This window comes from Equus przewalskii, chromosome 8 (genome assembly GCF_037783145.1).
Source record: "Equus przewalskii isolate Varuska chromosome 8, EquPr2, whole genome shotgun sequence".
Classification (NCBI taxonomy): domain Eukaryota; kingdom Metazoa; phylum Chordata; class Mammalia; order Perissodactyla; family Equidae; genus Equus; species Equus przewalskii.
In genome coordinates, this window is record NC_091838.1 from 21,951,482 (window position 1) to 21,967,944 (window position 16,463).

Here is a 16,463-nt window from a genome sequence, read left to right on the forward strand (position 1 = left end):
CTGGAGACAACTGGAAATCCACATGAAAAGGTTTGAGAGTCCTGTTTCCTTTAATTTGGGCCAGCACACAGTGAGAGCACCCACCTACTGCTGTACTCAGCCTCATGGCACTGCCCCCACTCTGCTTGTTATCTAAGACATGGATTTGGAACAGTGCTTAGAATCAGAGACAATGGAATGAGCACCTCCCCCTCTTTCTCAGGTTACATTCCAGACTGGAGGCACTTACCATCCTCCAAGGTTCATCTGAGCCAGCCTTTCTACAATAACACCTGCTTCGGTGCTGAAAGCACTTCCACTAAGGAGGAGATATGGGTAATGTGAGAAAAAGAAACACAGGTTGCTACTTAGCTTCAAGCACTTCTTATAAAAAAACTTTGAACTATCTACTTGAAACTGTGGAACTCTAAGAGATGTGAATGTTTTCAAAGGCTTCTAGGAGTTGGACAACTTGATCCTGTATTACAGATGGCAAGGATTATGAGTCTGATACCCTCCTGCGTTATAGCAGGGGAACAAATCGTTATCTTCATAATTTATTCCATGGCTTCTAGTTAGCATCCCAAGTCTCAGGGAACACAACGGAAATTGGTGAAGCAGTTAACAAACATAGCATCATCCTCCACCTGTGCTGAAGCAGTAACAATGGCAGTTGTTCTTGCATCTTCTCTCATAGACGCTGTGCAATGAAGCTTGTGACGTTACACTTTTCCCAGAGTGTAGCTTATTCAGACAAACTCAAGCTGCTGCCTCATCAGCGGAACGTTTTGCTTGTGTGAAATGTGTGCAGCTGTCAGGGAAAACCTTATCGCCTCTGAAAACTGAGAAACTGGCTGGGAATGCCTCTGCCACAATGCTTGGGGTCCTACCTACCCAGCTTCTGGACAACTGTCTACTCTTCATCGCTGCCAGCCAGGCAGACTGAGACAGAGACAGACACTTCCGTGGAGGCGCTGACACTGAATACCTCATGCTTTTCAGTGATGAACTTGGAAACCTTCCCAGACTGTACATCTGCCTTTGCATAATAGCTTGTACTTCAGAAAAAGAGGCTTTCAAGGGAGATAGTGAGAACAACCACATCTATTCACAGAGGGAGGGTGACATTTCTTCCTTCTTTCAGGGACAAGTGCCTGCCTTGTTAAACTCTGCCCCCGTTGTTGTAGCTGCTGGTGAATGTGTGTAGTCAGGAAGTGCCCACTTGGCACACAAGCCCCGCAGAGGGAAGCCTTGTGATGGTGCCACAGCCTGGCCAGCTCATCCAAAGGAGGCTACTTAGGATGGGTGGATGGGTCAGAAAGGGAGACCAAGCACCCTTGCGGCAAGGCCAAGGAGACGTTTCCACTCTCATCTTTCTCATCAACTTGTAGTATCTATTTTTCCTTTTCTGTTTTTGTTTGTTTGTTTGTTTTTCAGTATGATGGCCAAGTAGCCAGATGCCAATAAGGTTCTTTTGGTACTACCCAAGGAAATTGAGACAATGTATTGTAATTTTCCTTAGGGAACGGGCAGGGAATGCACAGGCCCAACTGATACTTTGTAAATCTCTTTAATGGGCTGATTTAATGATTAAATCTCACATTTATATTCAAATTTATATAATTTCAGTGTCAAAGAGACAGAGATACAGAAGAGGAAATTCTGGTGGGGCGTAGGAATTCTGGGCACCTGCGTGGGGTTAGTATGAATATCTGAACATTCTTTAAAATGTGATCTTCTGATATAAAGGTATAGTGAGCTCCAAAGAGGTCCACTTCATAAAGAAAGAGAGAGCGTCTTCTACGAGCAAGCACTTTTGGTCACTAGATATCTTATAAATAACTTTAAAATAAGTTCCCCGAAGGAAATAGATTATAGTTTCTGTTAAAATTTATTATCCCCCTCAACATTACAGAAGCAAATATAATGGCAAATAAAAGTGGGTACATAGAATGTGCAAACTAGAAAAGGAATGCATATGTTTACCATTGTTATTTTACTTATTGAAGGGGAATTAAAAACATGAAAAAAATTTAAAATAATACAAATTCTTTATTTTTAACCTTACAGTAAGGAAGGATCTTTCAATGTTCCATAATTTAATAGGAAAAACTAAGCCATTCCATAACCAAGCTATCTGAAGAATGGATGAAAATATTGGAACGTTTATTCCTGAGATAAGAAGACTTTGTAGGAGAAGATAATACACTATGCTTGTGTGTGTGTGTCTGTGTTGGGAGTGTGTGAGAGAGAGAGTGAGAGACAGACAGACAGACAGAAAGTGGACTGTTCCTTATGATTCCCTTTGTATGTACTCTCTTAGTACCCTGGTGTTTTCTTTCACAGCACTTCTAACATTTGTAATTCAATGTTTATTCTGGATACACTATATCTTCTTAAGACAAGATATACTATACATTTGTTTTATTCTCTGATATATTACCAGGGTCTTTTCCAGGGTTTAGAACAAGAAAAATGCTAAGTCCATATTTTATGAGTGAATGAATGAACAGGTTTGGACCGTAATAATATTTAGCAAACATCTACCGTGACAAACCCTATCCCAAGTATTTATGTATATTTGTATCATTTAATCTTCCCTACGATTCTGAAAAACAGATATTATCAGCTCCATTTTGTAGATGAAGAAACAAAAGCTTACAGAGACTATCTGAACCATCTCTGTCTATTTAGGTCCAAGCTATTGTTCCTTTGACAATGATGGACATCCTCTGCTGCCCATAATGGAAACAGATGCCAACTCAATGTAAGGATGGACTTTCTAAGAAATCTAACAATTCTGTAACACATTCTCTTATGAGGAACTGAATTACCTGTCATTGGAATTATGGAGTCTGCTTGACCATCTGTTAGGAACATATAATAGAGAAGATGCGAAAGGACGTTGAATTAGGAAACCTCTAATGTTCCTCTCAATGCTAAAAGTTTAATTTATTGTCTAGCCATATGCTGAAGTGGCAGAATAATATGGTTCTTCCCCCCTCTTGGTATTTTCCCCTTTTTCTTTTCCTTTTAAAGCAGATGGTTGCTATTGTACTTGCTGCCCCATGAGAAGGATGTACAGCACAACAAGCAGAAAGTCTGATATCTTTTGGCTTTTTTGTTACAGACACCTAAGCCTTCAGGGGAAGCTGGAAGCTCAGGGGCATAGACAAAATATTTGAGAGAAAGAGCAAAAAAGAGATCATGGCTCCCTCATCAGTTTGAAAAAGATAATCTGTGCTGGTGAATTAGAATTAGATGTGCAGAGGAGTAATGTGTAAAATTAGAGGAGTAAATGATAGCAAGGTACTTGATGCTTGAGAGAAAGACACCCTTTAGCATCCTTCTTGGGTAGAGCCATGTGGAAGTAGAATTACCCCAAAAAGGGTTTGAGGGGCTTGGGAATACAAGAGTCTATACCTGTTTTCAGGTAAAACCCCAGGGAGATAGAAGGATTCAGCAAAACTTTATCTGGAAGGAGTATCCAGGCATCAACTGCCAGAGAGGGCACTAGGTAACCCCAGAATGAAAGGGACATGCCAGGACCCAGGGCCTTGGACCTTCAGGAGACTCCCCAAGCTCATATACAACTCTGGGCAAGGGAAGGAACTCTGCAAGAACAAGAATAGGGGAAGAATGGGCTTGAGGGTTTGTTTTGAAACTTTAAGGCTAATCAAACCAAAGATTAAAGATTTCTTTTTAATCCCTTACTTGTCATTCCTGTGTTTTTCTTCTCCTTTTAGCTAGTTGAAATGAAAACAAATACATTTCTCCAATGAGAATAGTTTAACGTGTGTGTTCTGAATAATCCATATGTGATCTTGTGATGGAATTCACATATGAACAGGGCTAATTTGTTTATTTTGAAAGACTGTCTTCATCCATTTCTGTTAGTTGTCTTCTCTAGGTTTGGAGCCTTAGAAGAGGTAATGGTTTGGTGAAGCAGGAGAAGTGGTAGATAACATCTCTCTATTCCTTTCTCTAATAACATGCTTCTCCTGTAGGCTGAACAGACTTTGTTGTTACAGTCAGGGACCTTTGTGAAACAGACACCAAGAGTGCAAGAGATTTAATGCGGGAAATGCCTGTGAAAGATAAAGTGCAGAGGGAGCAGAAATAAGCAGGGAGAGTTTCCAGTCCACAATGCAGGTCTGACACCTTGGAAGGGAGATGGGGAAGGAGGAGCGTTGGACAAGAACATCCTTGATCGCAGTGCAGCTCTGAACGAAGACTGATAAGGAAGCCAAGAGTAAAGATGGTCTGTTAAAGCAGCACTTCAGGCAGGAAGACCCAGCTCAAGTACCTCTACTGTGCTTAGCGATAAGCTGGGGTTGGCCAGGAGAGAGGGTGGCCTTGGCAAGAAAGCCATGGTGGACCCTGAAGGTGTGACAGCTGGAGGCTGTCAGCTAACTGGCTTCCTTAAAGCAGACTTTCTCTTGACAGGTCTAAGGGTCACACCAACATGGCTTCCAGAATGAACACTGTTCATTGTTTAAAATGTAATGATCTCTTAGAATTGTATGGATATGGATAGGTTCTTGAGAGTTTTGGAGAGGGAAACACACAAAAGGAGATGAGATTACAATACAGACAAGAAGTGCCTGGCTTAAATGACCAGCCAATCATCAGAGAACACTTTATGCTAAAGACTTAACGGGCACACTGTCAGAATGAGTCACTTACCCTCACCTCACTAGACAGGGAACTGTACCTGTTCATATAGACAGTTTTGCAGTTATTCTTTGTATAGAGCCCAATAGCATCCCAATTAAACTGCTTGAGGCAAGTGTTTGAATGCCACTGTGACCACAAATAGCAATGAAGCTTAGAAAAAATAAAATTCCCCACTTGACTCAAAGGATAAGCAAAGAGAAATTAATGTTCTTGAACTTGCTTTGTTAAAAGGAAAGAATGAGGGAAGTCTTAGCGATTTATTTAAAATGATTGTTATTGATTAATTTTCAAAAGTGAATGAACCAAGGAGGTGCTTGAGAAGTAAAGAATCGTAGCTTATTAAATTCAATTTCCTCAGTTGTGAAGAATAGAAAGTTAATGAAACTGAATAAAAAGGAGGGTACTTTACAAGTCAGTGACGAAAAATGAGGACTGAAGACTTTTTAATATGATTTTTTCTAAACTAAATGTCATAATAATAGAGACTAAGTAGAAGATCTCACCTAAGCCCCAGTCTTTATGAGACCAATTTGCTCCCTTGAGCTTTGGCGAGTTTAAGCTATATATTCCCCAGACAGAAAGGATACTAAAAACCCTTTGCACCTGTTGTTATAATCTCACTAATGATGGACTGAAGCCTGCCTGGAAGGAAATCCATCAGTGGAGGTAAGAGCCTTTAGAAGAACTTGCCACACAGTCTTTCTAGCATATTTGAACCTGACAACGTTAAGCGCAGAGCAGGATGTTGTCTTCCTGACCCACACCTGAGAACAAAGGTGTTTACAGGTCACCCTACCTTCTTCCTTTTAGAACTGCTAGCTTTTGGACCAGCTATCCCCCATCCGGTTTTGCTAGGAGGTGCTGGCTCAGCACCACTAGATTTATACTCCTCCCATCACCAACTCTCTCTCCCATACACCCACATTAAGATGGCATGGAAGGAGAATTGTCGCTTTCAGGAAAGCAGAGTTTGGGAGGGGGAGAGAAGGGAGTACTTTGCTTCCATAAATCTAAGGAAAGAAAGTTCTAATGAAATAGCTCATTAAAGATGATATGCCTATAAGAAGAGGAGATTGGCAATTCTTTCCTTGCTAGGGAGGAGAGTACTGGGGAGAGACGGCATGCTGGGTTCTGTCAGCAGAGATGGGTCCCGGACCACCTTCTTCCTCTTTCCCCTTGGTCACCCTTGAGTTCCCACTTCTTGAGAGGCCAAATGAATCCTGCACATGCCTGTGGCCTCAGGTGATAATGGATGATGGATGAGATTGGGGGCTACCATCCATATTTAAGAGGCATGTCAGGTAAGGCTGCTAGTGGGGGCTGGTCAGGAGATACGGACACATCTCCCATGTTCCCTGCATAGGGGAGCCACTAAGGACTGAGACCTTTATCAGTGGGGCCAGTTGGTGACACACCATCCATCCTTGTCAAAATCTGTGTACATGCCATGCCAGCAGTGTGACCATCCAAAAAGAAACTATGTCACCCCAGGCAGTCCACTAAGGGCCTTCTCTGCTACATCTCTTCTCTCTGTGCCAACGTGTGTGACACATGTGCAACACAGTCTTGTGAGAGCCAGACCCAGACCCCTTCCACTCCATATTCTGGAGGGCAGGGCAGAATGGAGAAAGGGTAATGAAATGTCTATGAGACTGAGTTTTAAGAACTTTAAGTAACTGATTTAATAACTAAATAAAACTGAAAAGTTAATGACTATAGCTATGATTTTGTTATGAGAGCTCAAGTGACAAGTAGAAAAGTCAGAATTCAGCAGAGCACATTTGGTACAGTTATTGAAAAATAAGTTTTATTTTATATTCCAATATATTATTTCTCAATAAACCAGCTACTCATTGCAGATAAAGGGCTAATAAACCCTATTCTCCTGCTGCATGAGAATCTGACCTTTGGTAACTCTCTCTGTTCTCCTGGTAACTCGGTAAATATAATATGTACCAACTAAATTATGAAGCCACATTGAGCATAATAAAGTGACCCATGATTGGCAAATCATATCTTGACTGGGATTATCCATTATAAACACTGATGAGAAGTCATACGTTTTGGCTTTTCTGAGTTCCACGTCCCTAACGGGAATTCTAAAAGCTATGCCTATGGGGATGTTACAAAAGATACAGGCTCCTCTGATGTATGAAGCTTTTAACTTAGTGCATCTCCTGCACTTGTTTGATGTAAAACTCACCTCAGACCTGACCTCCTGCGTGAATTGTTTCAAGAACTCTCAAAGAAGAAGATTAGCTGACGTTGCCCTAGGTAATCTGCTTCCTGCCTAGATTCATCTGAGTGCTGGTGCCACCTGTGGTCTATGACGGCCTTGAGTCTAAACGTTTAGTTGAAGCTAAGAAGACTCTCTATGAGTGATGTTCCCCTATAAAAGTGGCTGAGAAAAACTGCACCCAAACAGAGCAATTCAGAGAATATTTGTAAGCACCACCATCCAAGCTTGCGGGGTATCCTTGGGGAATCAAATCTACTGCTTAGTGGTTCCCCATTACTCCCAATGGGGGTGGAAAATCTTCCTCCTTCTTCTCAACCTCCCACACATACCCCTGCATTTTCTTCTGTGGATTCCTAATCTTTGTTTGCTTTTTTTCCCTCCTTGTTAATTGCCATTTTTAATAAAAATTATAAAATTTTTTGAGAGCTAACTACATTCCAGATACTTTTCTTAAGCACTTCATCAACACTATTTCCTTTCGCTTAATTATTACAACAAACTATGAGGTTGGTTAATAATCTTTTTACATTTAATACATTTAAATAACTTGTCAAGATAATACAGTTATTAAGCCATATAGCCAAGATTCAAGCATGTCATCCAGGAGGTGATTTAAAATCATATTGTAATGATATAGAAGAATCTTTGATTTTCCCTTTGGTAGCTTATATGAGTAAACTTATGGAACAAATATGTAAAGATTCATGTCCTAATACTGTTTTTTGAAAGCCTATCTCCCCCACCTTCAACTCTCCTCATCACTTCTAGTGGAAAAGAAAAATAATTGTCCATATGATGTGTTTTTCCTCACACTATATCCAAATGGTGTTAATGACAAACGACTATTAGAAAGGTGGAAGAAATTAAGATTGAAAGTCCATGGTTGTGCAAATAAAACATAAATCAACTGAATATCAGTTTTGTCTAGAACACCCAAAGGAGACCATGAGCCTCAAAAAAAGACCAACTACATGAAATTGAAACTTTTTCCTTAGGAAAGGAAGGGGAATGCGAAAGTCCATGTGCTAGAATCTCTCACCCAATAATTTCAAAGTTCTTCCTAAAACACAGCTGATCCAGTTGAGGCATCATTTAATAATACTGCAGTTACACGGGCAATTTTGAAAGTATCAGCATTTTATCCACTTTTAAAATGGGCTCATGGGGAAAGTTCTTCACTGAGTGTCTTGAATAGTTGTTCTTACCAAGTAGGATGATTCAGGTGTGGTATGCCATGTTTTAAGATCAAGGGGCTAAATAGTCACCAAAAAAGTTTTTTCTCCTCTATAGAAATCATTCTAATTCTAATTTCATATTTGATAAGTTCGTGTTCAGTTGCTACAGCTTCAAAAACATCTTGGGAGATCTCTATAGTATATATGATGTTATTGAACCAATTAAAAACTTACTTTCTAACTTTTCTCTAAAGTCCAAATTACTAGAATCTGAGACAAAATTCATTATAATTGAGTGGAAATTATTGGTGAAAGTCTACACAGTTAAATGGATAATTATTTACCTGGAATAATTTAATATAAAAACAAGCTGAAGCATTTTTGCAAAAGGATAGTAAGACATATGAAAGATCCAGTCATCAAAAGCTTTAGTTCAAATCACACATTATACGTTACTTTACTGAATTTTGGAGTTCAAAAGATTGGATAGTCCTATCACAAAATGTCAGAGTTCTACAGAATATGCCCAATGAATAATGAAGTCACTTTTGTCTCACCTCTAGTATTGAATATGTTGAATTCCTCAGCATTTTGAAAATGTGATCTCTTTTTTTTTGTCTAAATGGGGAAGTCAAGGAAAGTAAAAGAAAGGGTAATAGCCAAAATCCTTTCTAAGCCATTCATGTCTCTTGACAGTTATAGGGTGCCTTTTGATATCTGTATTAGTTTCCTACGCCTGCCATAACAAATTACTGCAATTTGAGCATCTTAAAGCACAAATTTATTATCTCCCAGTTCTGCAGGTTAGAAGACCAGATGGGCTCAGCTGGGGACTCTGCTGAGAGACTTCAAGGCTGAAATCAATGTATTAGCAGGGCTGCGTGCCTACTGGAGGCTCTGAGAAGAATCCAATTCCAAACTCATTCAGGTTGGCGACAGAACTCAGTTTTAAGTGGTTGTAGGACTAACATCCAGGTTCCCTTGCTGGCTGTTGGCCAGGTGTGGTTCTCAGCTTCTAGAGGCTACCACATTCCCTCGCTTGTGGTCTCCTTCATTTTCAAAGACGGCAATGTGGGTCAAGTCCCTCTCATGCTTCGAATCCCTCTGACCCCCTCTTCTGCCTCATCTCGCTGACCTCTCCTCCCAGCTGAAGCCAGTTCTCTGCTTCTAATGGCTCATGTGATTAACTAGGAAGCGCCAGGGCAATCTGCCTATTTTAATGTCCTTAACTGTTATTATATCTGCAAAGTTCCTTTGCCATGTCAGGTAACATATTCACAGGTTCCAGGGATCAGGGCCTGGACATCGTTGGGGGCTAGTCTGCTTACTATGCTGTTAAGAGTTGGCCATATCTCTGTCCCATTAGGTCTTGCTCCTACCAGATGCATCCTTTAATATCCCCCTGAAGACTCGGGATATATCCCCTAGCCTTTGCTTGCTTCTGTCTAGGAAGCATACAATGATTCTTCTCAGAAATGGCCTATTTCCAAGATCCCCACTCTTACCAAACCCTCACATCCACACTTATGCCACTTTAGGCTGCTCCTTCAATTCTGACAGATGGTCTCTTCTCTGCTAGTTGCCTGGATGTCGGAATATCTGATTTTATCTGTCCTCTGCCCTATCCTGGTTGGTCGGCATGGCTTCCAAACTTGTCAGTCCTAACCTGGGGTCTCCAACTATGTCTTTATGGAAGGTCTCAAGTCTTTCCATAACTTCTCTGGTTCTGGCCCGAGTTATTCATCCTTCACCATGAGGCACTGTTGTTCTCATTTTTTTTGAGGAAGATTAGCCCTGAGCTAACTACTGCCAGTCCTCCTCTTTTTGCTGAGGAAGCCTGGCCCTGAGCTAACATCCATGCCCATCTTCCTCTGCTTTATATGTGGGATGCCTACCACAGCATGGCTTTTTTTTTTGTCAAGCGGTGCCACGTCTGCACCAGGGATCCGAACCGGCGAACCCTGGGCCGCCCAGAAGTGGAACGTGTGCACTTAACCGCTGTGCCCCCGGGCTGGCCCCTCATTTTTTAATATTTATTATGAGTTATCCCTTGTTATAGAATGTTACTAAAATGTCCTCTTTGTGTTCCAGCATTTGTTCGCTAGAAATGACATATTTCTTAGCTATGGATTAAGCTAGTACCCATGTATTATGTGATAAATGACAAAACAAACTCAAAATTACTTTTCAAAAATCTGTATATCTGGGTTAATAGAAAAAAGTTTATACAGTCTGGATCAACTATTTTCCAGACATTTTTGATAAATTATTGAATTATGATGTAGTTACTTAGGTGATATTGTTAATATACCTGAAATGACTGGACTGTAAAATACTTCTCTTGGTAATTTGAATCACTTTAATAAATGAACAGTATAAATACCATAGTAATCTAATAAGCTACTTGGCAATTGGTTGTTCTGCAGCTGAGAGCCAACTGTGGGTATTGGGTAGAATTGAGTAGTTACTATCAAAACGCTTACTAAGCTATTTCAAGTATTATGTAACTTCATAAGCTCAAATTACAAATATTTATTTTATGTCTATTGAGTGCAATTCACTGCAATACAAATGAGACAAACATGGACTCTTCCTTCAAGGCACTGACAGCCTATTAGAGGAGGTAGCAGGTACCTCGATTCCTGGAATTCAAGGTAGAAAGTAACAAATGCTCTAGCAAAGGCACAGATGAAGCATTAAAGAAACTGAGAAGAGGAAACAAAAGGCCTCTACTATCAAGAAACATATATAGACTCTACTATCAAGAAACTATCAAGAAACTCTGAATCAAGAAATATATATATATAGCCTAGGATAGGCATTTAATAAATATTACTGAATGTATTGAGCCTCTCATTTGATTTGAATTTTGATATATTTGGACGTGGAAAGAGGGTGAATCCAGCAGTCTATCAAATGAAGAAATGTGAACCAAAGCAGAGAGATAGTGAAGGTCCTAATGTTACAGCTTTTACCTCCATCATTTAGACCTCTGTCCACTAGGTCATTCTCATCCACATTTTTCTCATCCTGGTCTCTATTACCTAGTCTTATCCACCATCTCCTCTCCCCTCCTATCCTGCACACATGGAGTCACAAAATCTTATCTATCTATAGCAGAAAAAATGTTGGCCACTCTCTTCTTTCCATTCCCACCATCATCATCCCAGATAAACACCCATCCCTTATGCCTGGTCTACTGCAATAGCCTCCCAAGTGGTGTCCTTGTCTTTAGAGTTTTACCTCTCCAAAACTCCTCACTGTCTTCAAACTCCTCACAGCACAACACTGAACATGTCACTCACTGCATCAAAACTATTTCATTTTTCCTGAATACAGTCTGATCCTTACGCTGGCCATCAAGGGCTCTGTGATCTGATTAAACCCATGGCCCTCCTATATTTCCCTCTAGTTCTCTACACAATACCTCTCCTCCAGCCCAGCTAGACCACTTGTGATTTACTGCTTTCCTGCTCTGCTCACATTTACTCTATTTTGGGTCTGTTTTTCTTCCTATCACTTCCTACATGCAGAAACTCATCCTTCCTTAAAGATTCACCTTTTAAGCTCCTATAAAGCTCCTTACCTTGTCCTCCTATCTAGAAGTGATTTTTGTTCACATTGGACCCATTTTAACCTTTTCCGTACTTTTCCTATATCACATCTCACCCTGTCTCCCAGTACAGCTAAACCAGCCTTCAAACTCCTTGGGGGAAGAGTACATAATTTTTTTCATGTTATGTCCTCATGATGGTTACTTAACGAATAATCAGTAATGGTTTAATGAATGCATTCTTGTCATTTGGTCCCTCCCTGTTTTATTTCTCTGCAGAACATTCATTTACTATTTGATATGTTCTAGTTGGCTGGTTGATTAAATGAATCTTTCAACACCAGAAAGTAGGCTTTATTTGAGAGACCTTGATAAGTCTTTTTCATTACTGAGAGCCCATCGGCCAGGACAATGTCCATTATGTCCTAGGCACTCACCCAACAAATGTTGAATAAACAAATGAATGAATAAAACTGAAAATTTAGGGAATAATGTTAATGTCTTTATACAAAAAATAGCTTGATTTGGTGATTCATAATCACTTCCATAAACCAGAAAAATGCTTCCAAAGTATTTGCAGGCATAGTATTCTCATATTTCCAGGTTCCTAGGTAATTGTATGGAGAACACTAGATAAACACAAAGTCATTAACTTTCCAAAAATGCTTACCAGTTGACATGTAGGAACATATAGCATTCTCCATAATTAATTCTTATGAAACAGGGACATTTGAAAGGTTTCTTGATGATGCTGAAGTTTGAGAGATAGAAGAGCAAGGTAATTACCTACAAATGTTTCCTACTGCCTGAAAACTTCTATCAGGAGAATTGCTAACATGTTCCTTTATTATTCTCAAGAAGACATTCCTTTATGGTTGAGAGATCACGTGGAGATCTTCTATATGGTAGAGAGTACACTTAGAATCTGCGCTGAAAGAATAAAGTCTAAAGTGGTAGAAGCTATTTTCCATAGGCAGGTGGAAATGATGGAGCTCTCAGACTCTAATCTCCTAGAGGCATGGGCTTGAATCCTGGCACAGACAATACTAGTTCTGTGCACTTGAACAATTATTCCAACTCTTGTGTATAAAATGTGGGTGACAATGGTATCAATTTCATAGAGCTGTGGTGAGGATTAAGTGAGATACTGCATAGAGGTACTAACAACAGCTCATGCTTCTTATATGCCCTGCAGTGTGCTAAGTGCTTATTGTGAACTGTCCCCACTTAATCCTCATAATATCTCCTTAAAGTCAGTACTATTATTTTCTTTATGTTTTAGATAGAGAAACTGAAGCACAGAGTGTTGCCTGAGACCTAGTAAGTCCTTAATAAACATATAATGAACATAATTATTTGTATTTATTGGTATATACTATTAGCACATATTTTGATCAAATTATTTTAACCAAACTATATATATTTTGGCATATATAATTTGATTAAAAGATATGATGGGGCTGGCTCCGTGGCCGAGTGGTTAAGATCACGCGCTCAGCTGCGGTAGCCCAGGGTTCGGATCCTGGGGGCAGACATGGCACCGCTCATCAGGCCACGTTGAGACAGCGTCCCACATCCCACAACTAGAAGGACCTACAACTATGTACCGGGGTGGGGTTTGGGGAGATAAAGCAGAAAAAAAAAAAAACAAGATTGGCAACAGTTGTTAGCCCAGATGCCAATCCTTAAAAAAAAAAAACAGATATGATAATAGTAATAGCTAATACTACTGTGCACCACATTGCACCTGACGCTTTAACACTTTATGTGCTCATCTAATTTAATCCTCATAGTATGCCTACGTGATGTGATTATGACTCCCATTTTGCAGATCAGGAAAATGAGGTTTAAAAAGCTTAAGTCATGTGTCTGAGGTCACATAGCTAGAAATTGATCGAGCCAATATTTAAACCCAGGCTGTCTGATTCCAGAGCTGGTGTGAGACCTCTACTTTTACTATATGGCCTCCAGCTCCAGAAGTTTCATATGAAAATGTCAAAGGAAACGGAGTCAATGGAGAGCCGAGTCTTGGGAGTAGCACTGTGGGTGCATTTGATTCTTGCGGTTGCTATAACAAGTAACCATAATTTAGGGGGCTTAAAACAACAGGAATTTATTCTCTCACAGTTCCAGAAGCCAGATGTCTGAAACCAAGGTGTCAGCAAGTTATTTCCCTCCAGAGGCCCTAGGGGATGATCCATTCCTTGCCTCTTCCAGCTTCTGGTGGCTTCTAACATTCCGTGGCTTATGGCCACTTCACTCCAATCTTCAAATTTTTCTGAGCTCTGTTTTTACATTGCCTTCTGCTCTCTATGTGTCTAATTTCCCCTGCCTGTCTTTTTTTTTTTTTTTTTTTTTGCTTGAGGAAGATTAGCCCAGAGCTTAGATCTATGCCAATCTTCCTCTACCTCATATGTGGGTCACCACCACACCATGGCTGATGAGTGGTGTAGGTCCATGCCAGGGATCCAAACTCAAGAATCTAGGCCACCAAAGCAGAGCATGCTGAACTTAACCACTATGCCATGGGGCCAGCCCCTGCCTGTCTTTTTTAATGACACTTGTCATGGCATTTAAGGCATGCCTGGATAATCCAGGATAATGTCCCATCTCAAAGTCCTTAACTCAATCACATATACAAAGACTTTACCATGTAAGGTAACACTTAAAGTTTCCAGGGAATAGAACCTGGTATCTATGAGAATATCATTCAGCCTAATAGAGGGGGGAGTATCTCATGGAATCTATGAATCCATTGATTGCCATGGATTCCTGGGCAGTCTACTAGAAGAACCCCCAACATAAAATGCAGACAAGGATTGTACCCTCAGTGTAGATACAATCCAGAAAAAAATCCACCACACAGAAAGAAAGAGAAGAGCATCTTGCATGTTTCAATCTTGGCAGTGGGTGGAGGGAGGAAAACAAATCTCTGAGAATTTAAGCCCAGGTGAAGCCTGGGAAGATTTATTGTCTTGTGGTTGTGTCCAGTGTTAGTGGTACATCTCCAAGTATAGTTCCATGGCTTGAGAAGGAGTCTGAGTCCTCAGAGATGCACATCTGGTCACATTAATGGTAAGCCACCTAGAGGAGCAGAAGCGCTCGCTGAGGCTGAGAGTAATTTAGAATGGAGAATAATTAGTATCTGTGGCCTCGAGACCAGCACAGCCACGGGGGCTGCAGTTTGCCTCACTAATCTTTCTTTTATAAACTATCCCAGGAAATGAGACTATTCAGAATCCTGGAGAAGCTGGCCTCATATTGGGTAAATTTATATGAACCAATGGACCCTAAGGACACAAGGACAAAAGCTGGGCAAAGACTACACTTCTCCTTGGCACTTCCAGGAAGCCCGTACAGAAGCTGTGTGGAACCTGCCTAGACTAACATTTAGGAAGGAGAATACCGAGGGGAGAACCAGATGCCAGATCTGTTCCCCCTACTTTCAATTGTCCTTATCTGGAGGTTTGTAATTGGCCATGCTCTCATGAAAGGCACAGCAAGAACATTTGTTCTACTCTGAGGTAACAATGCTAAAGGATGCTAACAATCCTATTGCCTCTTCCCGTCACATAGTCTCTCATCGGGATAGCTTCCACAGCTGAAGACATTTCCCATTAATAGTTGCCTGCTGAGCATCTCCACCTGGATGTCTGGCTGCTGCTTAAAACTGATCATGTCCAAATGAAATTAGTTATCATCCCCATCAAAATCTACCCTTCTATATGTTAAGCAACTTAATAGCAAGGCATCAGACTAATTGCAATTAAAATAGTTAATTCTTTGCTTCCTTGTCGTCTGTTACCTTATGTGTTTCTGGTGACAGTGATACCATTGTATTGCCCACAAGCCCAAACATTTGGAGATATTAATTTAATTAATGCTAATTGGGGCAGTCCTAGGCACAAGGAGTTTCATTAATAGAGGGAGGTTGATATGTGGACGAATAAGAACCAAAAGGTAGATGGCTACAAAAAGGGTAGTGAGCCTATAAAGAAGGCAATAGTTACATCTGCTTCTGATGAAATAAGCCATGACTTCCCAAAGGAGGGAAGCCTGAGCTGGTTCCTGCATCTATGTTCACTAGACAGTCAGGCAGCAGAGGGAATTCTGGGTGAAGAGAGAGCCTGAGCCGAGGCACAGGCCTGAAAGAGCCTGGCACGTTTGGGGAGTTTTGGATTCTTCCAGAGGTCTGGATGAAGCCAGAGAGACAGTAAGGGATCAGATCATAGGAACGTGTTTACTAAGTAGGGTGGAAGTTATTCTGTAGACCAGTGACCAGCACGACTTCACAAGAGAATCACATGGAGAGCTTTTAATAAATAACAAAGCCACCTCTCCACACCTCCCCTCCCATACACAAGAGATTGACTAAATCCTGCCACTGAAGCCTTGGAATTAACTAGTATTTATAGTGCTAGAGGTGATTCACAGGTGATTTTACGTTTTAAGAAAGAGAATGACACACTCAGATAACTGGTCCCCCCACTGCCACCATGAAGGTTATCTGAGGGGAGCAAGACCCTATGTAGATATTCCAGGGAGAATTAATTTGGCTTTTCCATTTCTTTGGTCCTTCCATTTTTCATACTTGGCACGTCACAGAGATTGTGCCTGTAGCTTTCCTGAACCTCTTCTCTATTCTCTGTTTTCATTATTGTGTCCTAGTTTAGCACTTCATTATATTTTACTTGATATATTTCAGTGCACCTAGCTGGTGAGTCCCTATACTTCTAGTTTCTCTGCAGCCAAGTCAAATGTATCATACATACACACTAATCTTCTTAAACTGTACATTTGAGCATATCGTTGCTCCACTCAGAAACTTTCAGTGGCTCCC

At 40.6% G+C, this 16,463-nt stretch overlaps 1 protein-coding gene and 1 long non-coding RNA gene across 5 annotated transcripts in view; one reads left to right on the top strand and one right to left on the bottom strand.

Moving 5' to 3' along the window:
- Positions 1-16,463, bottom strand: part of NKAIN3 (sodium/potassium transporting ATPase interacting 3) — a 611,399-nt gene that overhangs the window by 189,885 nt on the left and 405,051 nt on the right. The window lies entirely within an intron of this gene.
- Positions 191-3,692, top strand: LOC139085318 (uncharacterized). 2 transcript variants are annotated; one of them, XR_011543599.1, is made up of 3 exons: positions 191-1,067; positions 1,609-1,677; positions 2,674-3,692. It is a non-coding gene; the product is annotated as an uncharacterized lncRNA (long non-coding RNA). The 2 variants fall into 2 exon arrangements; XR_011543600.1 differs by having other exon boundaries at positions 201-1,008.